The sequence below is a fragment of the Triturus cristatus genome, chromosome 3_2 (assembly GCF_964204655.1).
Source record: "Triturus cristatus chromosome 3_2, aTriCri1.1, whole genome shotgun sequence".
In the NCBI taxonomy this organism is placed as follows: domain Eukaryota; kingdom Metazoa; phylum Chordata; class Amphibia; order Caudata; family Salamandridae; genus Triturus; species Triturus cristatus.
In genome coordinates, this window is record NC_140584.1 from 466940652 (window position 1) to 466964148 (window position 23497).

At 42.2% G+C, this 23497-nt stretch overlaps 1 pseudogene; it reads right to left on the reverse strand.

Annotated features, from left to right (window-relative positions):
* Nucleotides 1-9811: 9811 nt before the first annotated feature.
* Nucleotides 9812-23497, reverse strand: part of LOC146857550 (uncharacterized) — a 46830-nt pseudogene continuing 33144 nt past the window's right edge.

The following is a 23497-nucleotide window of genomic DNA, read 5'->3' on the forward strand; positions in this document are numbered from 1 at the left end:
GTCACAGATCTGTGTTGAATCCATCTTCGTTCTTTAGCTCACTTCACCACACCAGTTTCGACCCATCCATACGCAAATCAGTCTTGACCCTGTGCTTCATGGGAACAGTCCAGTGTTCTGCCACCATGAGGGAGTGTCCACTGGAGGTCAGCGATGATGACATTGAGTCGGTGTCCTCCATGGCACTCCCCACACCCTCTGGGCCACTGACTTCCTCAGTGTCTGTCATTTTCTGACTGGAGCCACTGTGGCTAGCTGCTTCCCGATCAATGTTGGCCCTGTCCCTTCCGCTTGCTGAGGATGATGCTGAAATTAAATGTAAAATAGGTTTATATCATTTGCCAGAACACACTTGACCAACAGCTTTGATCACAGAACATTAATCAAGTGTACAGAAGTCTCCAGCTACAAGGTCCACTATAGTTGTTTCAACATTAACATGAGCACATGCATGCATGCTACATGACCTGTAAACAGTTGCTCCCAGTGATGTCATAACCACAGGCAGGTCAAATTCCATGAGTGAAGTTATCTGATCTATTCTGCATCCTCACGTATCTTGCAGGATGCCTCAGCACCTTGTATAGTTTGGCACTTGTAGTATACCTTAGTAACCTGATTTCATCAAAGAGCATGGCAATGACAAATTCATTCCTGCAGATTCCACACAAGGCCCTGCTATCAACAAATGGTCATATATCTAACACCACAGCAAGATGAGATGATGGTAAACAAATACAGCTATGTTGTACCAATATGTACAGTAGCAGGAAGAAGGTGAGATGGAAATGAGATGGAAATGCTCATTTCACACTGTTGACAGTTCCTAAAAGAAAGTTCTAATATGACCACTGTCATAATAGTCAAATGAAACCTGCACTTAAGTTGCTTCGCAATGTATCACATGTAGCACCGAAAAGTAGACTGGAGATAATCTGGCCCAAATATCTGGGAGAATAGGCTACAAATATCCACAGCATATTGAATCAGCTAGGACTAGGAACATTCCAACCCAGCTTGGTACTGGTGAGAACACCATTCTTACTAGGGGTGGGTGGTTATCTCCACTGGTGGAGTTCGCAGAATTGTGCTACTCCGTGCTCCTCTGGCGTGCGTTGAGTTTAGCAAAAATCTCCAATTCCGCTGCATTGTGGAGTTTACCGGCAACCACCTAGTAGTCAGACTCATTATGATTCAGATAGAGGAATCACTTTTGTCCTTTTTATCTTTTCCCTTTGGCACACATGCGTTCCAAGCCTCATTTTGGCCCCAGTTCAGTAGGAGCAACATGTGAGTGGAAGCCGTGTACCCAGTTCAGAGGAGGCAGACGCAGACAGGAGCAACGAGCATGAACTATGTTCCCTACATTATATGTACATAGTCACGAATTGGAAAACCATTAAAACCGAACCCATAAGTTGGAGATCAAGGTGGAGAAGCATATAGGGTTTGGAGTCACGAGGGACGGGGTCAAGCAAAAGCTGAGTCTCACAGTCAATTTACTCATTTTTTTTCTGATGCCAGTGTTTTCAGCCCTGCTCCTACTACCCAACTTTTGTTCCTGGCCCTCTTCTCTGGCACTTCCGGGGGCCTCGCTCTGAATCCCTCTCTTGCCCCACCTTTCCCGGCAGTTTTGCATTCCCACCCCTCATCCCGGGCCCATAACCTTAGAAGCAGTAAATGCCTTATAAGCGCTGGAGGCCGCAGTGATTGCGGGAAACCCTGCTGTGATTCACTGGAAGAGGGAAGTGTCTATCCACATCATTGTATTTGCAACACCAGGATGCAGACAGAGATGCACTGGCGGAGCTCTGCAGAATATTGGCAATGCCTCAGTGAGTGCTGCCGCAGTTGCCATAACTACGATGCCCATCATGTCTCACTCTAACATTTTCGCTTCCGGTCCCCAAAGACTTTGGTTCCAGTGGTGGCAGCCCCGGAGGATGTTCTCGGAAGGTCTGGTAGAGCATGTTTTCCACGCTGCTTCTAAGGGTCGTGTCGTGTGCTGCAGTGACCAGGAACAGATAAACTATGGCGGCACAGGCTGTTGCTGGAGTATTCCATTATCATGTGGACAACTGGACATACAGCAGAGCGGCACACTAAGTGCTGGTAAGTTAACTAGAAAGTGATTTCTGTGCCATGCGCCAGCATTGTGTAGTTTAGCTTGCTGTTAGTTGCCGATCTTCTTAATCTGCAGTGAAATCTGCCAAGCAGTGCCTTATTGCTGTTGGTGCAATGCAGGCATGAAGGTAATATGGCACACTTGAGGCTGCTTTCTCTTACTTCCCCATTACGCTGCTCACACACCGAACTCCACAGAATTGGGCAGAGGTTTGTGGAATTCTGTGCAGTGAAACTCCGTGAACTCCATCCACCCCTAATTCTTAATTTGCAGACCTAAAACCATTGAATTTTGTTGAGGCTCAGGTAATCTCCATTATATGAAGAGGTGGTTTGACCTGTGTCCTAATGGGAAGGCACATCACATTACCTTTGTATATTAAAAACACAAATTTAAATGTATTGTTGAGTGTAGACACTCACATGTGATCCCTACATTCCTGCATTTCACTTCCTGATGCATGTCACTAGTCAGTGAATGAACATTGATGAATACAAATGTGCAATTCACATTCCTGAATACTCCCACATCAATGGTATGGAAATTGAAAATGTGAGAAATTATTGTAAGTCTTTCTGTCATGTCCTTTATTACTTCATTAATTGGACCTGACTAATGACACTGAGTAAAGGCTTAGGGTATGTGTGTCCAACTCACCAATGTCTACACACTCCTGTCTGTGATAACACATGAACTGTATACACATCACAAATAACTATTTTCGATTGCAGATTGGCCTACACACACATTAGTGATGGAATCAGACATAAACCTATGAACACACATAGATATAGTATGGAACATTAGTGAGGCTGATACTACAATAGGGAAAGGTACACATGCCAACATATAGGCACTAATACGGATGCCACCAGTGATGTTTGCAATCTCATGTTACTGTATATTCTCCACATTCCAAGGGGAAGTATTGCTCAGTGACTGCATCCAAAATGCACTGAATGCTATGTCACATGTAAGAGGGCCACCATCACGTGAGAGGAAGTAGTGAGGGAGCATCACTCCTGACACAATGACGACAAGTGGCCTGTTTGGTACAATTATCACCCAGAACACCAACAACATGAGCTGATTAATCACTTTATTCAGCCATGTGTCTGCTCAAGACAATAAATTGATAGTGGACTGGACTGCTGTATTCCTGATCAGACTGACAATGGGCAAAGCATGCACCTACTACCATGCCTAAACAAACAATAACTCTTCTTGTGTGTGATGGCCACCCCAACATTGATGGGGAAATACCTGCCTGTAGCACACAAAATTGGCAAAGTAACATGTATGACTCAGGCCAGGAGTCCCTCCATTGTAGCTGGTGTTGGGCCCTCAGCAACCCATCAATCTCCGGGAAGGCCACCGCCAGTATGAAGGCCATTAGTGGGGTCAGGGTCTGGTGTGTGCCCCGTCCACATTGGGAGGACATCTGCAGCTGGACCGCCGTGATCTTCTGGGTCCAGTGCATCAGGTCATTCCACCGTTTCCTGCAATGGACTCTGTGCTGGTGATAGACTCCCAGGATCCGCACCTTCCAGGGGATGGCTCTCCAAATGGCATGCTTCAAAAGGGGGTTGACCTGTATGGAAGCAATAGATGAAGAAACAGATTATAACTGCAAGTTGTAAGATATGTGATTGATTGAAACACATTTTGTATTCACCTAGCACAAGCATCAATCAATAGTTAACACACTACATGTGTTTTTCTCACAAGCTAAGCACTACAAATACATGAATACACATTTTAGTAATCTGCTGACTGTCCTCAACCCTGATCATCATGACCTACACTGACTAAGCCAGCCCACTTATATCATGTATCCCAGGGCCATCCTACATGCACTGTGAAACACAAAACCCCGTTGTGACCTTCTAAAGGTTGTGCATGACTGTACATACACCTTACAGCCAGGCCCATTGACGTGATGCATACTGTCCATAGAGGCTGGTACCGTAGTATAGCCTACATCCTAAGAGTTCGGTCACAATGAAAGGGCTGGCATGTGTGTCAGTGAGAGCTTCATCTCTGGGGATGTGTGGCCATGTGGACTACTTAATGGGATATCATATTACATCTGATTTAGCTTGTGGGGTATGCACTACCATCACAGGACACACCTTTTGATTCCAATATCAAAATCACTTCAGAAGCAACCAACTATCTGCACTGTTATCGTGCCACGTGTGCAATAGGCCTGTACAGTGCAACCGTGACTTATGGAAACATGACAACAGACCTTTGGGAGTAAGGCGCCTGTCATTAGTAAATGTCACGCATTGACAATGTGGGTTAATGGAATGAAGTATCGGTTTGGGGGTTACCTCAGTCACCATTCCAAATGTATTCCATGTAAAACCGATAAAGACTAATATTGGCTCAGAAAACTCATTTTGGAAACATCCAAGGATCAGCAGGTCTGCAGGGAGATTACTCTGTGCATCAGTTGTATTGCCACAGTAACTCTGCCCCAGCGTGGGCCATGGCCCAACTCATTGTCAGCCCTTGCTCTCTGCAGGCTTAGCATAATGATCCCATATGAACATCACATTTACACCACTTCAATACATCAAAATACATGTTGTGGTCCTCCAATACATGCCCTCAAGGTTGTTTGGCACTCTAAAGGGATCTGTGAGGTATAACTAGTTCCCAGACAACAGTTTGGCGAGCCTGATCTGACTGATATATGGGACTGTACACATAGCTCAACAAATTGGGGGTCAGTGGGACCCTGTCTCTGCGCACTGTTGCTACTGGGTATAAGAATATATCCCTCCTGAATTTTCAAAATCAAACTTCTCTCAGTTCATTGGCGCTTGAACTTCAAATTCACGATTGAGGTAAAACATAAAACGATGTTCTGTAATCAGTACATCTCAATTTTATTCATTGCATATCGATAAAGTTCGTTCTTGTTGTTTAAATAAAAGAACTCCTTCGTTAATCAACACATTTGTTTAGTTGCCCAATGCATTTCGAGCCTGCCTCGGCTCTTCTTCAGGGGCTTGAAATTCTAAGACAGAAATAACAAATAATCAATAGACTCGTGTGGTAAAGATGCTAAAAAACGCGTCATATCTATCAAGGTCATTTTTGATACATACATAAATGAGTGCTGGTCAGTGTATCATACGATAAAACACTCAAAAAAGATGTGTGTCAAATATACCTCCACCAAGAGAAGTGATAAAGAGAAAAGAGTGATGAAAAGGAGTGTAAATCCATGCGAAAGAAAACGATGGCTGCATACCTGATACGAACCCGAAGGAAAAATGATGGGTACATTCTGGAAAAGAAAATCTGAATGAGGAACTGTCTAAGGGGGATCATTACGATATAAATGAAAATGACCATCACGGTAAACTTACGAAGGACGAACTGGGACACTACAAGATCTCTAATCAGGGTTCAATCCGAGAAGATAGACGAAGGTACTGGACAGAAGTCTTCGTCGGGCAGTGGTGACCAAAACAGAAGGCGGATAGAAATACTTCCGGGTAAACAAACGAGAGCGGGAGAATCTCGCGACATCAGAACTAAACTACCGAATAGGGTCTCAAGGAAACTCGGCGGCCATCTGTGAGTGACTAAAAAACAATGAGGAACGCCTGAAGAAAACTCGTCACGAATGAAACTACACCAGAATGACAAACAAGGGGAACTGAAATGCGGGAGAACACACGAAAGTCGAGGGGATGTTAAACGAAAAACGAACTAACTCAATGAATGTGAAAGAAAGAATGGAGCAGCCATCTTAGAATGGCTATGAAAAACGTGACAGTATGAAAAAGTACAGTGTGGTAGTGAACAAAGTGTGGGTATGAGAGGAAAAATCAAAAAACCAAGTGGTGTAAACACAGATGTCAAGAGGAAAACAACGTTCAATAATCATGCGTAATTTTTCTACAGTCAAAAAATGGGAAAATACAATGTTTTATAAATAACAAGCAAAATCTATTTTATCATTCATTCCCTTATTAATTAAGGTGTTCAGACGCTTAATCCAATATGTCTCGCATTGGAGGAGACTTCTAGTAAGATCTGTGTCTGAATGTTGGGCCACTATTTCAAGCACGGAAAACTTGAGTTGGGCAATGTTGTGTTTCTCCTCATTCCAATGAGTGGCTAAACTGCTGTTTTTGTTCTGTGTCCTTATAGTGCTTTTATGTTCAGAAATGCGTACTTTAATCTTTCGCTCGGTCTTACCAACGTACAATTTGCCACATGGACATTTGATATAGTAAATTAATTTAGTTGAATTGCAATCACAATTGTGATAAAGATTGATCTTCTCTCCTGTAAGAGGGTGGTGTAAAATGTTCCCAACAATTACATTATTACATTGGATGCAATTTCGGCATTTAGTCATTCCTTTATAGTTGGCGTAGTGTTGCTTAATGGGGGTGTTGATTATTTCTTTGATATTTTTTGAACGCTGATATGCAAACATAGGTGGGTCTTTAAAGATGTTGTTAAAATCTGGTTCATTTCAAAGGATTTCCCAGCGCTTATTGATTATTTTTTCATTATGCTTGAAGCGGTTGAAAATTTAGACACAAAAACTTGTCTCGTTGTCTGTTTGCGTGGCTGTACTTTTAATAAACTTTCTCTAGTATGTTTGGTTGAACGTTGTTTTGCATATTCTACCACATCCTCAGGATATCCCCTTTTCAAGTACATCTCATGCTGCTGTAAAGAATGTCTCTCCATATCTTCTGGTTTTGAACAGATCCTTTTGATCCTTAAAAATTGAGAGAGTGGTAGGTTTTGTTTAAGGCTGTTGGGGTGAAAACTTTGAAAATGTAGCGCACTGTGGACATCTGTTTCTTTTTTGTACACTTCGGTTTTGAACTTTCTTCCTTCTTTTGTGAGAATCACATCAAGGTACGACATCTTAGAGTGATTGATTAGATGTGTGAATTGGATATGTTCAGATGTCAACAGTGCGTTACATTTTCAAAGTTTTCACCCCAACAGCCTTAAACAAAACCTACCACTCTCTCAATTTTTAAGGATCAAAAGGATCTGTTCAAAACCTCTGGAGAGAAGGCAAGGACCATCTCACCTGCTTTGCCTGATATGATTGCCCCCCAGGTGGCAAACAGCAGCTAAAGTAGAGGAGCTGCTGATAGTAGCAGTGTCAGGAGGCAAGTGACTTATTTTTCAAACTACAGCATATGTGTATGCAACATGCGCATCATCAGCTCAGATGGGCACACCCATTGGTTTGTGATCATCACAGTTATCAGTGTTAGCCAATGGCTGTATCTACTTTGGATGAAACTGGCCACGGCGCTGTCGAATTCAGCCAGTGAAGCAGGTTCTGAATGTCCAATATGCGAGGTCAGGCATCCGCCGTTTTAGCAGTTGGAAGTACAGTATTGGTGACTGTTAAGTGCATCACCACCTCTACAAATGTGTTGTAACATCTTTACAGATGTAGTACTTCATTTCTCTCTAATTTCCTTTATACAAACATCAGTGTAGTGCAATACTATGCATAAATGCTATATTACTGTGGTGCACTGTATACCGCCAGTGATAGTATTTTGTGATAACAATTTAAACTTTACAATATTACGGTGCTCATCATCCATTTTGGCTGTATTATGGACACATTTCTGTTACAGACACATGTGAATACCACAATGGGGATTATGGGTGGAAGTTGGACTGTAGACTGTTCTTATGTGAATTATGAGTAATGTTTTCTGAAGCAGTAATGTTTTGTCAAATGACTTTTGCTTATTCTTTATATATATTACTCTGGGAGAGGAAGGAGATGAGAGCCTCCAATGTACCGCCCATTTACAGACCTTCAGACTACGGAAGAAAGGGATGTTATCAAGACATTTCATTTGAATAGGCAAACAATACAGGAATTGTGTCATCAGTTGGAGCCTGATCTTCTTCTTCAAAACACTAATCCCACATGTTTCCCACCTATTGTGGCAGTCTTGCATTTTCTGGCCCCAGGTTCCTTTCAAAACATGGTGGAAATATTAGGTGGTATGTCACCATCTATGTTCAGTGGTGTACTAAAAGGCTTGCTTTCAGCAATGATGAGACATATTGACAGCTACATCCAGTTCCCCAGAGGTGAGGATTGAGCAAGTGTGAAGGATTTGGTTGCATCCCACATGTGGTTGGAGCCATTGATGGCACCCATATTACCTTAGTGTCACTGCATGCCAGGGAACAAGTCTACCGCACCAGGAAGCACTTCCATTCTATCAACGTGCAAGTTGTCGGCTTACCATATTTGTATAACTCAAATGTCTGTGCACAGTTCCCAGGATGAGCCTATGATTCCTTCATACTATGGAACAGCACCATATCCCAGCTGATGTCACAATTACTACCGTAGAGGGCCTGGCTTGTTGGTAAGTTTGATCTATCCTAACTTTATGTGGGTGATGTCAGATAGTATGATCAGAAAGTCTGTAACTTTTTGTTGCACCTATGTCTGCCTTGCATCTAGGAGACTCAGTGTTTCCCAACTGTCCATGGTTTTTGGCACCACTGAGGAATCCAACAATGCCAGTCCTCTTGAATGAGACCCATGGAGGAACACGGCAGCCAGTGGAGCGGTCCTGTGGTCTCCTCTACTCACCTGGGTAGGTGTGTCAAATCACCGTGGCCTGCCACATGCTCCACAACATCTCCCTGCGAAGGAACATTCCTTAGATTACTGAGGATGGAGACCATGTAGTGCCACCGGTTAAGGATCCTGAAATGCCAAATGATGATGATAATGGAGAAAAGGAATGATCTGAATTGCATCAAGATCTCATCAACAACTTTTTCTCATGAGTATATTGTGAGATGTCATGACTTTGACTATTAAATAAACTTTTGTTTTGATGATGTGAGGAGTATGTCTAGGGAACATATTAGGAAGCTAACGCTCTGACAAATTCCGGTGAAAGGTGTTTGTGGAGGAAGGTTTTGACTCATGCTCATTGTGTTAGTGTTGCTTTCTTTTGCTTAGATGTTTGTCATGTACTGTGTTCTCTAGAAGTTGACTATGTGAATTGTGTCATATGTATGGTTTGATAGCTAAGGTCTTTGATTTGATCTGTTTAAGGTACCTTCACCAAGACATCTTCATTTGGACATTTCAGAGTTGTGACATTAGCAGGTATATGATGCTGTTTGGAGGTACAAAGTGGATATAGATGTTCCTGGGAATGTCTATCACAGACTTTGGGTGTACAAAACCTGTACCAAGACAGCTTACATAGCGATTGGATGGAAGTTAAGAGGAATCCATTGGACTTTTTCCTCGTCATGTGGTGGTCCTAATACAATATGTGTGCCATTATGTGCTTCAACAAAATCTCAATGTGGGCCCCAATCATACTAGTCTCCCTTCACATTGGTTAAATCTTCATTTTGTATTATCTGTCTGTAGCTGTAGATGTGTCTCCGCATTGCAGGCCAAAGTGATTGTGGCACATCACTGACATTTGTTTGTGAAATTCCACCAGATGCAACAACACTGGATTGGAACGACCCTGTAATCAGTAACTGTTGTTCTGCCATGTGTCTCTTTATTTGCATAAACAATGTGGGATTCCTTTTGTGAGGTAGGCGATATGTCTCTAACTGATGACAGAGACCAATTTTATTTTGCCTATTCAATAGGAAATTGTCTGGTGTATCCCTTCCTTACACACAGTGAGGGAAATGAAGGTTGAGGTTTCCTGCTGGCGATAGTGGGTGTCTTGCCATCTGCACCTCATGGACTTTTGCTTGGATGTCCCTGCTTGCTACCTGGGGGGGAATCCGCTGCTGCAGAGACAGGGTGTCTGTAGGCGTGTCTTCCTCTGATAGGGCCTCCCTTCTTGTGGCTGTTGCAGATGTATATGGCACAGATGTAGTTGAGCAACAGGAAGAGGTTGATTGTTGTAGAAAAGCCCTGCACAGGGTTATTTTAATGTCCCGAAGAACCCCAATGAGCTGGCCCATGTTGGTGTTGTAGGTGGCCTGCTCCTGGTGTTTGTCCCTCTACAGCTTATTTATGTCCCGTATTTCTGCCAATACCTGGCCCATCACGTCTTGGGAGTACTGATAGGCTCCCAAGACCTGTTTAAAGGTGGCTTGGGTGTAAGTGGCCCCATTGGCCTCACTCGGCAGGCCCACAGTACCCCTCCCATGAATCCTACTCCCACTGGTATGTGCCCTTGGCCCAGGGTGCACTGTCCCACTGGTTATTGTTTTCTCTGTGACGGAGCTGGTGATTCTCATCTCAGAATCCAGGAATGGGGGGGCACAAGAAGGTAGTGACTGTGCTAGGTACCCAGTTTGGGGGGGACTGAGATTGGCTGAGGTGTTGCAGTTGGGGTGAGAAGTGGGGTGGGCAAATTGAGACTTACAGTTTCCCTCTGCCCAGGCTGACCAGATGTACCAGGACTGTCATCCACGTCCACATGTCCAGGAGTGTTGCCATCACTGAGGGCGTCATACGTGGGTAGAGTTGGTGTCTGTTCGGTGGCCACACTTTGTCCAGGTGCCGTGCCAGATTGACCTGTTGTGAAAACGAGAACATTGTTCTTGGTGCAAGTTTGGTTTCTACATCCAAATGTTTTGTGTCACAGTAAGTAGAGACCTAGGAAAAACACAATAGGTAGAGAGTACTATTGTGATATATTTTTGTGGTATTGAACTTGTTAACAAGACATTTGGAGATATTCAATACATGTACTAGAATTGATATGGTGTCACTCATGCCATCAATAGTTTCAGTTGAGGAGACCAGGACGACATCAAGCTAGGTAGGCAGAAATGTCTCTGAGTAGAGCAAAGTATGTAGATTGCTCAGTCCATGAGAAATGAACAACAATTTTACATGTAAGACAAGTGAGAACGGGCACAACCACTACTGCATCATATGTTGCATTAAAGAAACAGGGCCTCATAGTAGCTGTAGTCATTTTAATCTCTACTTCTCAACACTTGAGAAATAGTTAATGCCATGAGAAGTGAACATCTGTTGTAACATGTCAGACAAGTGAGAATGGGCAAAATCACTATTGCATCTTGTTTTCTGTTACAGAAACAGGGCCTTGTGGTAGTTTTAGTAATTTCATGTTCTACTTCCCATCACTTGCAAAATGGTTAGTGTAGCATACCTGTTGTCAGAATGCAGTTGGGCTGGCCCATACATTTACATATTGACACATATGATAGGTCCTGTGTTGATGATTTAATAGTAATACATTTACAGACACCATTCCAACGTGTGGCATGTAATGGAGATTGATACATGTGATCTTACATTCAACAATACACATTGACACTGACAGCAATCAAACAACTCTGATACTTTGAGTATTTCATGTTAGGAAAGTAGATAGACAACACAATAGCAAAAGCTGAGATGAGAGCAACAGGACATTGAAGTGTTGTGACAGGAATTGAGTTGTAACTTACCAGACTCCACTCCCTCAGCTATAGTTGTCTAGCCCTCAGAATGCAGGATAGCCAAGACCTTCTCCTCCCAGGGAAACAGTTGTTTTGGAGCACTGGGAGGGCCCCGTCAGTCCTCTGTGCCTCCAGGTGTTGCTTCGAGGACAGGAAATGCACCTTCCCCCTCAACTCATTGCATCTCTTCCTAATTTCCTTCTTTGTGCACAGAATGGTACCTACAGCATTCAGTAAGTTGACTATCCTTTCCACGTTTCCCTTTTTCTACTGAGAGAGTATGTTGGACTTGGGCTCCAAACAATTGTGGCTCTACTGTTATGATTTCATCGACCATGACTGACAATTGAGCCTCTGAAAAACATGTATTTTTTTGATGTGACATAACTCTAAATTAAAGTGAATGACAATGCCCAAAAAAACACCAAGGGATATTAGAAAAAAATGTAACAAAAGTGTGTGGAAAGTTTTAGGTAGGATAAGGAAGCTGGTGAGTACAAATGTCCCTGTGACATAAGGGCTGCCTTATCTCAACAAAAAGGTTTGGTCACTGTTTTGCTATGCTGCAGTGGAGAGGCACAGGATCATGGTCTGCGATGGGGTGTGTGTTACAGTGTGATTTGCAGGTGTGTCCACAGAGTGCGGAGCATGCATCAACAACATTGCAATCTGCTGCTGCCCTGATGGGACACAATCCATCGATGGCGGTTCAGACTGCATGCATTGTAATGCAACAGGTGGAAGACCGCTGGCTCAGCGGTCCTCTTAAGGCTGCCACCATGGCAGTGAGACCAACATACTCTTAATCGACCCCTTTGGGTGGAAAACACCTAGTCTAAGTAGAACAGATGTGGAGAGGAAGTTAAATACTTAGGGGCCGATTATGCATTGCTCCGGAAATGGAACCAAACAACCGCCAGTTGTCGGATGCAGCCCAGGAATTAGGTGGCAGGCACCGCAAGGTGCCTGCCATAGGGTGCAGGGATCAACAGGGGGCCGCCATTCGGCGGCCTTGCACCCATGGGGGCCCTGATGGGGGCCCCCAGTGACAGTTTCCCATGCCTTTCTGTGTCGGAAAAGCGGCACAAAAAGGGAGTGGGAAACTGCCATCGTACTCCCTCGGCTGGAAAGAGCCGGCAGAGGGATTACTGAAGACCTTCCGAATGGTGGACAGGCTCACCGAACCTGTCAGATGCCATTCCGAAGTCCTGTTTGTAATAATTTCCGACCAACTCCATCAAAATGGGTGGGTCGGAAATTACAAACAGGAGATTACGATGTGGTAAGGATGGCTCCGACCGTGGGCTCTTAATGTAGGAAATCCATATTTTTTCAATGTCCCCCAATTTTAAGTTTTTTGAATACTCCATATAACTGGCTTTTAACCTTTATAATATCTTGGGCCTGCTAATGAGAGCCTAGCTACACATGCTCTGATATGAAAAGTAAATCGTAAGACAGGTAAGAGCTCATGTTATTCAAGAGGCTACATAGGTCTGCCTTTTTGTCGTGGACAGAAGAGCCTGCCTATTTTCCTCCTGTTAGAAAAAAAGAACACACTTCTTATTCGCAGTACAACTGCAAATGAATTTGACAATATTCCTAGAAATTTCAGATTGCCATTATCTATCCCATTTGTCCATTTTTATATTTTGACATAGTGCCTTTGTGTCTGAATTCCTTCTAGTTTGCACTTTATTGTTCAGTTTCACTCTGACCTTCACCTGAAGCTTCAATGTCTATTTGACTTCTGAAACAGAAATGTTGCTGAAAATATTGTACAGGAACTTCAGTTTGATTTATTGATGTAAATAAGCACAGAAAGGATTAGCCTTTTTAAAACAGTCTCTATGAACCCTCGCAGGCAGAGAGCGTAGTTAATACACATTAAGAACTAAAGGGGTGTCTGCTGCTGCTTAATATATAATGACCTGTTTGACAGAGGACTGTGAAAATAGCTAAATCTCCTAGTTCATCTTGAATCTCTGGATTAGTATGGAAACCTTATCCACGTGCTAAAGAATTGAGGACCCTATTTACAAAGGTAAACTTAGACATTTGATTTAAATTCCCGCACTCTGCGGACATAAAGATAGTAATCATAAATGCCCTTTGTGAATCGTAAATGCACTTTGTGAAATTCCAAAGACGTAAACGTAGACGTTTGATCTAAATTTAGACCAAATGTCTAAGTTTACCTTTGTGAATCAGGCCCAGAGTGACTTGCTGACCCCAAGGACTTATGGATCCAGGTCCTGTTCAAGAGAGCCTGCCTTTCCTGATATGTGTCCTCACTGAAGCTGGTGAGTACAAATGTCCCTGTGACAAAAGAGGCACCATCTGTTTGGAATAGAAGAAGCAGGTCAAATGCAACTTGACATTTCATCAAATTTTACACATAAAAAGTGTTTCCATTTTCCTGGGGCGGGAAGAAGGTCCTGAAGAGGAATTCCAGGAACTAGTTAGAATTTGACATTATTGTGGACTTGTAACAGAGTAATCTGGTTTCCCAGAAAATGTTTCTGCAAGATTTAAAGAAGGAAAGAAATTGGTTTTCTTCTCTGGAAGAGACTAGGAAAAGGTGCCAAATTTCCCCCAAAATGATATTACTTCCCCGGATACCTTTTAGTGATTTGTTCTTCTCTGAGTTTTTTTACTAGAATATCTGAGACACCTGCGAGTCTGTGAAAGAAGCTGTCTGCTCAGCTACCTTGCTCCACTGAAGATTTTCAGACGCCAGAAATGTTCTAAGTCTGAAGAGAAAACATTTGACTTAATTTATTAAAACACTAACCCTCCCTGACTGCTTCATCACAGGAGCTAACAACTTGTATTCAACTATTCCTCATTATGGGTTGGGCACTAAGAGTGCCTTTGCTCATCTTCATGGCACTCATTAGGCTAACATCGATTTTGATGTTTAAATTGTTTCCTTTGAACAGTATTTTATTTAAACAACCCCAGATCTCTTCAAATGATTTTCTTCGTTGTGTCCCTTTACCCACTGTCTTTTTCTCTTTCATTACATTGAACTAGAATTTTAATTTGTATCAGTCACATATTGTTGGTGTTGATGGACATTTACCACTTGTATTCTTCTTTGGGGAAGGCCTTGCAGTTTGTGTGACTCTTCAAAGGTGAGTCAGGAAGTGCACACAGAAACGTGTTTATCTAATTGGAATATGCTTGTTTTGGTTTTGTGGGTGCTCAGCCACAGCTCTCATGAAGCGCAGGGCCTATTTCTCCCATAGCTTTCCAACACTAAATATGTGAGTGAGAAATTGGGTTGTTGGTTGACTGGGGTGTTAGCCCTGGCCAAGCAACAGCCACAATCTCTCTCACGGTGAAACACAAAAAGTCATTTATTCAACATGTGCATAACTCTGGGTAGCTTGACAAAAAAACTGTCAGGCTTCACCTAGAGGAAATGTGTAAGGTGTTTATGTAGCACACAAGCAGAAATACAGTGAAAACACAACACAAGAATAATCCTACAGCAATTTAGAAAGATTCAATAAATATGAATAAATTGTTGACACCAAAATCTGTGGAACCGTTATGAATTTTTAAAGTGCTTAGCTAAAACCTAGTCCCTAAAAGATCACAGCACCCACCTCCGACATCTAGTTGTGTAAAACCGGGTCAAAGAAAAAAAAATATGGCCAACCGTGATGGATCGAGGGTTAGACCTTAGGGGTGGGCGGAATTTGCGAAGTTGCCTTTCGCAAAATTCAGCGAAACGGCAAGAAATCTCAGCGAGCACACGAAATTTGGCGTGCTCGCGGAGATTTTGCTGCGCCCGTTATAATACATGCCTCTTGTTTATATAAAGCCTTGGGAGCTTCAGTCCTGTCAGGAGGTAAGTTAACATAATGCTGCCCAGCCCCTACATAAACCCCTGGACCTTTTGCACCTACTAATAGGTAGTCCCCTGCTTGGCAGAGTGTTCCACAACCCAGCACCAAACTGTCATGACCATGTGCAAAAGCAAGCGTTAGATACACACACATTACTGGGTATGAGTGTTAATCGAATGAGAAACAAGTTATTTTGGGTATGTTGCTCTATGGACTAATTCACCCATAAAATCCATGTGGGAGGGGCTTGCCTTCAGGACCAGTAGTGTGGGTCATTTAAAACTTCACCCGCGAATTGTCCGGTGCGTGACAATTCGAGCCTGGAGTCGGATGTGTGTGACAGCTTTGCTACTTCCACGCAGGAGCACATCTCGATTGAGGCTTCGTTCCTTTGTTATCACGCGGGCAAGCAAAATCCTTTCCAGCACTTCTACCGCGCAGGAACGCGTCCTGGGTGAGGCCACATTAACACTCAGGCGAGCGGGATCCTTTTCATCCTTGCTCTTTCGCACGAGCGCAATACATGTTTCTTGCCTTTATTATTTTTGTTTTCATTCAGGAGAGTGAAGTCTTTTCCAGCGCTCGCACAAGAGCGGTTTTTAGTGCTTTCTCTTCACTACGAGGGTACGCCAGCAAACATACTCCATTAGCCCAGATCTGCTAATTGTAATATTTTGCTTACTTTATTTTGTTGATTACGAGGAGAAGCAAAGAGCATTTTGTTGTGACAATTTTCATACTCTCAGCACGCGCAGGAGCGCAATCAAGGTACAGAGTTTCATTCGATTTTTGATCCATTTCACTGGGGAAAAAATGGAGGAAGTTTGCCAGCAAGTCAGTAGGATCGAGATCGAGGTATAGACGGATGGAATAAAAGAGAGAGAGGGAGACAGGGAGCGATGGAGGGAGGCAAAGAAGTGGACACTCGGGCTCCTGCAAGTGCTTCCTGGTGAGGTTTAAAAATACCTCATGCCCCCCCGAATTCCGTTCTGCCGCGGATCGGCGAAGTTTTGACATTTTGCAAGTTCCGCGAGTGGAACAGAATTTGCCGCCCACCCCTAGGTTGGATACACGAAGTGGATTTGGCCCCATCAGCACTGTCCTTTAGATTTATAAGAATTTTCAATAAAAATGTTCAGAGAAGGTAAAGTTCAGCAGGGCAAGGCTGAAGGCGGTGTCCAAGGAGGTGGTGTCATTGTCAGGGAGCTGCTGTATGAAGTTGAGATCAAGATTTCTGCTTTCGGACTTAGACACTTTTTTAAAGTCAAAAACCTCCAGCAGGGTGAGGCAGGAGGCTGTAGCTGATGAGAGCTCCAGGAGGCCAGATACTGATTTGGCGAAGGGCCACTAAACAGGATTTGCTGCTGCAGAGAAGAGCATAGTGGGAGCAGACCGAACTCAGGCCGAAAAGCAAGACACTTTCAGCGGATCGAGAAACAGGTTGGTCCCAGTATTCCCTCAGTTCTCCGTGCAGTTCTTACCCATAAATATTCTAAGTCCCAAGATTTTGGCTATCTGGGCATCTTTAGCACACCATCAAGGGCCCAGGACTGGAGAGGCTCCAATTGGGGGTGTGTTACTTTCACAGACTGGGTTCAGGTGTGGGTTCAAGATGGTGGGAGCATGATATGTCCCTGTGACTCTGAAAAGGAGGCCAGCAAACTACCTCTTGGAGTCACTCTGAGAGTCATGGGTTCAAGTGATGAAGCAGGGTTCAACAGGCAGGACTCTGAGGGTTCAAGGCAGGCTTCAGGCAACAAAGCAGTCACTCCAGGTGCAGCAAAACAGTTTTGCTAAGTACACAGTAGGCCACAGCAGTAGGCATTCCTCTGAGAGTATTTCTGCAGGTCCTGAAAGTGAAGTGATGAGTGGGTCTGAGGGTCCTATTTTTATATTTGGTGTGCCCTCTTTGATAGGGTGAACGTTTCTAGAGGTTTCTCTTTGAAGTGCTTAGAATTTCCTGACAACCCTGCCCTGGCTTCAAGCTGACTGCAGGAACAATGCAGTGGTGATAAGCTCTTTGTGTGAAGGCAGACCACAGCCTATTCAGTTGCAAGTGGGTCTGTGCCCAGTTCCACAGTCCCCTATCCTGCCAGCAGAGGGCCATTCAGGCACATCTACTCCCTCTATTGTGTGACTGTCTATGAGGAATTCATAAAATCTAATTGCTAGGTACACCCAGTCACGTGACCTAAGGCAGGGTGCAGGGACCAAAAGGCAAAGTGGGGTGAAATGCCAACTTTCTAAAAGTATCAAAAAATGAACCACAGTTGGCGCGCACTCAAAATTCAAATAATATGCACCATAGACCTGGTATTCAGAATTATTCTAAGTTGGTGTGCACTCCCTAAGGTGGTTCCACCCTGCCACCTAATTCAAGGAAGAAAACTGTCGACTAGAGCGTTGAGTTCTAGAGAGGGTGTGCACTACCTAATACACTGCTTGATGAGTGTGTATAAACAAATTACGCTCAATGGTGAGAACATTTTATAATGAAACTAAACATGTTACACGCATAGACAAAAAATGATTGTTGATGTAGAGTCAATCTCCACAATACTGGATTGTCCAAGGAATATGACAAATTAACCATAAACCACTTTCTGGCTGCGATGTGTTAATTTATTCACACTTCACAAAGATGAATCCGAAATCGATGATAAACTTCAACAAATAAAGATATCCTAGTTCCAGACAATGAAATTCTGTATGTCCCCAATGCATTTCGGGTGCAACCAGCACCCTTCTTCAGGGAATATCTACAAATAAATGTATCAATTTTAATGCCACAATAGATAAACGAATAAACATGAATATCAACAGGATTCTTGAAATTCAAATATCAGCATGCATAAAAATAGAATAGGCCCATGAAATTCGGGAAAGTCCAAAATATAACATGAATGAACTCCAAAGATTAAAACAATAAAAATAAAAGAGAGAGTGCTGAGGCATATGGGAGCGGCGACACAGAAACACCAAGCACGTGCAATGTAAGAACAAACAAAGTGCTCCAGTGAGTAAGAAAGGATGAGAAACTAAAGAAAATGATAAGTGTAGGAAAAAACGTGCGCAATGTGCGAAAAATATCTACCTAATGCCGATCTGCCTAGGAACCAAATCACTGAAGTAACAGCTGAATTGAGTAGAACTGCCTGCAGGGCCAGAAAAAATGTAATTGTAGTGTAATCTGAGTAACATGTAAGAAAACAACTCATGTGGTCTTAAAGGTTAATATAGCAAAGGATGTAGAGCACTCACCAAATAGCGGAATGGTAGTCCCGCAGATATTATCGCAACGCGAATCCAAAACAAATCCAACTGGTACTTAAAATTATATATGTACCTCACACTCGATAATCACATCTCCTCCCGGATACGGGAAACAGACTGTGAAACAAGAAACAATCTGTTACTGATGATGTTTCTGATGAAAGCCAAAATGGCAAATGCACTCATTGGATTATAAAAAACTTACCGATGTCAAATAACGTGTCCTCCTACTGCGAAACGACATGCAAAGCTCTGCTTGTGTGCTGGGATTTAGAACAGCTGATATTGAGCGCGAAAACCTGTTGCGTATACACGTCAATAAAAGTAAATAAAGGATGCTGAGCAAGTGAAAAAACAAAGCGGCCATCTTGGAAAGGGCTAAAAACTGTTAATGCAATACCGGAAAAAACGCTAGTCCTCAAAAAGGCTAAAATGCAGAATGGGCCAGGAAAAATAAAATGAAATAAAAACATGAAGAAAATGAACAAAGAAACTAAGATAAAGTAAAATAAATAAGTGTTCTCTCGTGTGTTCCGACAGACAATGAACATGGCAGAGTAGGTATTGTAAAAAGTGATGTCTAATCACCACGGGATATCGTAAGCCCAAAGTGAACTAGAACAATGATGGTGCCCCCGAAATGAAAGTGAGAGTGAAAGAGTGAACAATAACATTTAAGAAATGGAGTTATGCATTAATCTCTTGAGTCCAACTGTGCTATCAAATAAATGCATGGCTTGGTCCAACCGTACTGTCATATAAATACAAGCCTAGGTGATGAAGACTTATTGCTAAATGAATTAAAAAAAAATAATAATAATAATCGACATCCTTACAAATCAAACAAAATCATTAATGAATAGGTGAGAAACAAATTGACATATAACTAAAAAACATAAATATGACAACGTGCATCATGAGAAAAAATGGAACGAAAAATATACAAGTGTAAGAAAAGAACTACACATTATCTGGAATAAGCTAAAATCTCTGATCCGTTACTACATCACACATCACTGTCGCAAGACGTCACAATATTCATGTGTCGCTTCAAAACATAATCATGAAACCTGCACAAAAGCAGGCTAATTATGTAATCGATGAACAACCAGGTCTGGTGTCAATATCAGATACACATTAATATAATGCGAGTTTGTGATTCACAAAGAATTGTACATGATATCACATACACTTTACTATGAACTCATTGATTACAATGCCAAATACAAAATACCAATGCGTGATGCATTCACATTTACAAACATGTACACTAGATAAATAAAAACATGGATTTGACAATAAAAAAAACAAAATGACAGTACATAGAGAAACAATATATTGTATAATTCAAACAGAACAGTCTGATCCATTGCTGTACTCAAAAAATTAATTGATTGATGTTTATATATAATATGAAATGGGTGATAAATCAAAAACGATATGATAATGATTCAAACTGAAGTGCTATGTGTAATCTGTGTCGCCAGATAGTATGGTGAAATTACTCAACAAAATCTCTATGATGCCTCAGGGATTGTCCTCATAGAAAACATGCTAATTCAAGCATGTCATTCAGACCTTTGGGGCTCAGATATCCAGGTATCTGATCCAGAATGTCTTCCTTTGACTAATGAATTTAGAGATGTCCCTATCCTTATAGTCACGCACGACCTCTAGTACGGTAAACCGAAGTTGTGCTATGGTATGGTGTGCGTCAACCCAATGGCTGGCTAAAGCGGAGCTCAACGTTCTGGTGCGAATCCTGCTTTTGTGCTCTGTAACACGGGTAACAACCGCTCGGTCTTGCCCACATAATACATGCCACAAGGGCACCGTATTGCATAAATGACGTTCTGCGTGTTGCAGTTAGCTGTAAACTGCAATCTAATGGAGTTACCTGTCCAGGGATGTGCTATGGATATTCCAGTAATTACATTGTTGCAATGGGAACAGTTATAGCGCTTCATCATTCCTTTGTCTTGAAATGTAGTTTGAACATCACGCTTCTTGAGAAGTTCCTTGATGTTACGGGAACGTTTATAGGCAAAAATTGGCCGTTCCTTGAACAGATCCCCAAAATCAGGTTCTGTCTGTAACAAATCCCATCTTCTCAAGATGTTTTTTTTTATTGCAGGCGATAGAGTAGAGAAGGTAGAGACAAAAACCTCTTTGTGTTTATCGGGTTTCACCTTCTTCTCAAGTAATTGTAGTCTGGAAATCTCTGCTAGTCTGGCTTCAGAGTGTTCTAATAATTCTCTTGGATAACCCCTAGCTGCGAAGTTTTGCTTGGCGGACTGAAGGGACTTACTCAATTGAATAGGATCTGTAGTAATACGCTTGATCCTCAGAAATTGAGAAAATGGAAGGTGCCTCTTGAGGGATTCAGGATGAAAAATGTCATACAGTAAAGTGTTGTTGCGATCAGTAGGTTTCTTGAAAACTTTGGTGACTAACTTAGAATTCTATAATTGTATATCAACATCCAAATAAGATATTCTGCATTTATCTAGAGTAAAAGTGAATTGAATCCTTGACTTAATGTTGTTGAGTGCTTGTAATTTGCTTTCTAAAACCTGTCTGTCGCCTCGCCATATGATGAAGATGTCATCAATATACCGACGGTATATGATGAGATGATCAGTCCATGTGGGATCATTGAGTATGTGTTCTTGCTCAAATTGCATCATGAAAATGTTGGTATAACTAGGTGCTCCCGCAAAACCCATGGAAGTACCATTGGTTTGGAGGAAATACCTGTCTTTCCATTCAAAATAACTATGAAAGAGACAAAACTGCAACAATTCCAACAGAAAAACTTTATTGGCCAAAATGTGCTCCTGCTGTAATAGAGCCCACTCAATGGCTTCAATGCCCTCAGCATGTGGTATGGAGGTATATAATGATACCACATAAATCGTACCTAGCCATATTTCTTGCTCAGATGGTAGAAGAAGACCTCCTAATAACTTCAAGAAATGAGTTGTGTCCTGCACATAAGTTGGACCAGACTGTACAATGGGCTGTAAAAATGTATCTAAGTAATGACCTAGCAGTTCATGAATGGAACTGCAGCCGGACACAATGGGACGAAATGGGGGGTCCCAAAGATTCTTATGAATTTTAGGTAACATATATATAGATGGCCTTCTAGGAGATTTGAGGTACAGAAATTCAAATGTTTTAGAATGTATCCATCCCATGTCTTTAGCGTGAGATAACATTTTGGGAAGTGTACCTTGAAATTCTGTGGTTGGATCCTGACTAAGCGGTAGATATGTGGATTCATCAGACAACATCTCTTCCACCTTAGTTTCATAAAAATGACTATCCATGACGACAAGGGCTAGGGGCTATAAAAGTGATTTTGGGTTTGAACTCAATGTACTCACTCAGGCTTGAATCAATACTCAAAAAAGATGGTTCGGAGAAAAAGTAACATAACCTTAGCTTGCGCATGAATTTGTAAAATGCTATCTCCATGTGAAATGGTGTAGTGTGGAAGGTAGGTGCAAAAGATGCTCCCTTCTGTAGTACTGCCGTTTGTGCTTCAGTTAAAGTAACTGAAGAGATATTTACCACTTGTGTTTCTTCTGTCTGCGACCTGCATGAGTTTGCCTTGTGCTTTCCCTACCTCTGCGGGTTTTGGAGTGCCTGTCTTGATGTTGACCTGTGTGGTTGGTGGATTGTTGGCGGCTGGGCTCGTCTCCAAAAAAGATACTTTGGAGGAAGATGTGGAAGGAACCTCAACTGTGGTAGTTTTTAGACCTTTCCAAGATGGCCGCTTTGTTTTTTCACTTGCTCAGCATGCTTTATTTATTTCTATGATGCGTATACGCAACACGTTTTCGCGCTCATTATCAGCTGTTCTAAATCCCAGCACACAAGCAGAGCTTTGCATGTCGTTTCGCAGTAATAGGACACGTTATTTGACATTGGTACGTTTTTTATAATCCAATGAGTGCATCTGCCATTTTGGCTTTCATCAGAAACATCGTCAGTAACAGATTGTTTCTTGTTTCACAGTCTGTTTCCCGTATCCGGGAGGAGATGTGATTATCGAGTGTGAGGTACATATATAATTTTAAGTACCAGTTGGATTTGTTTTGGATTCGCGTTGCGATAATAGCTGCGGGACTACCCATTCCGCTATTTGGTGAGTGCTCTACATCCTTTGCTATATTAACCTTTAAGACCACATGAGTTGTTTTCTTACAGGTTACTCAGATTACACTACAATTACATTTTTTCTGGCCCTGCAGGCAGTTCTACTCAATTCAGCTGTTACTTCAGTGATTTGGTTCCTATGCAGATCGGCATTAGGTAGATATTTTTCGCACATTGCGCACGTTTTTTCCTTCACTTATCATTTTCTTTAGTTTCTCATCCTTTCTTCCTCACTGAAGCACTTTGTTTGTTCTTACATTGCACGTGCTTGGTGTTTCTGTGTCGCCGCTCCCATATGCCTCAGCACTCTCTCTTTTATTTTTATTGTTTTAATCTTTGGAGTTCATTCATGTTATATTTTGGACTTTCCCGAATTTCATGGGCCTATTCTATTTTTATGCATGCTGATATTTGAATTTCAAGAATCCTGTTGATATTCATGTTTATTCGTTTATCTATTGTGGCATTACAATTGATACATTTATTTGTAGATATTCCCTGAAGAAGGGTGCTGGTTGCACCCGAAATGCGTTGGGAACATACAGAATTTCATTGTCTGGAACTAGGATATCTTTATTTGTTGAAGTTTATCATCGATTTCGGATTCATCTTTGTGAAGTGTGAATAAATTAACACA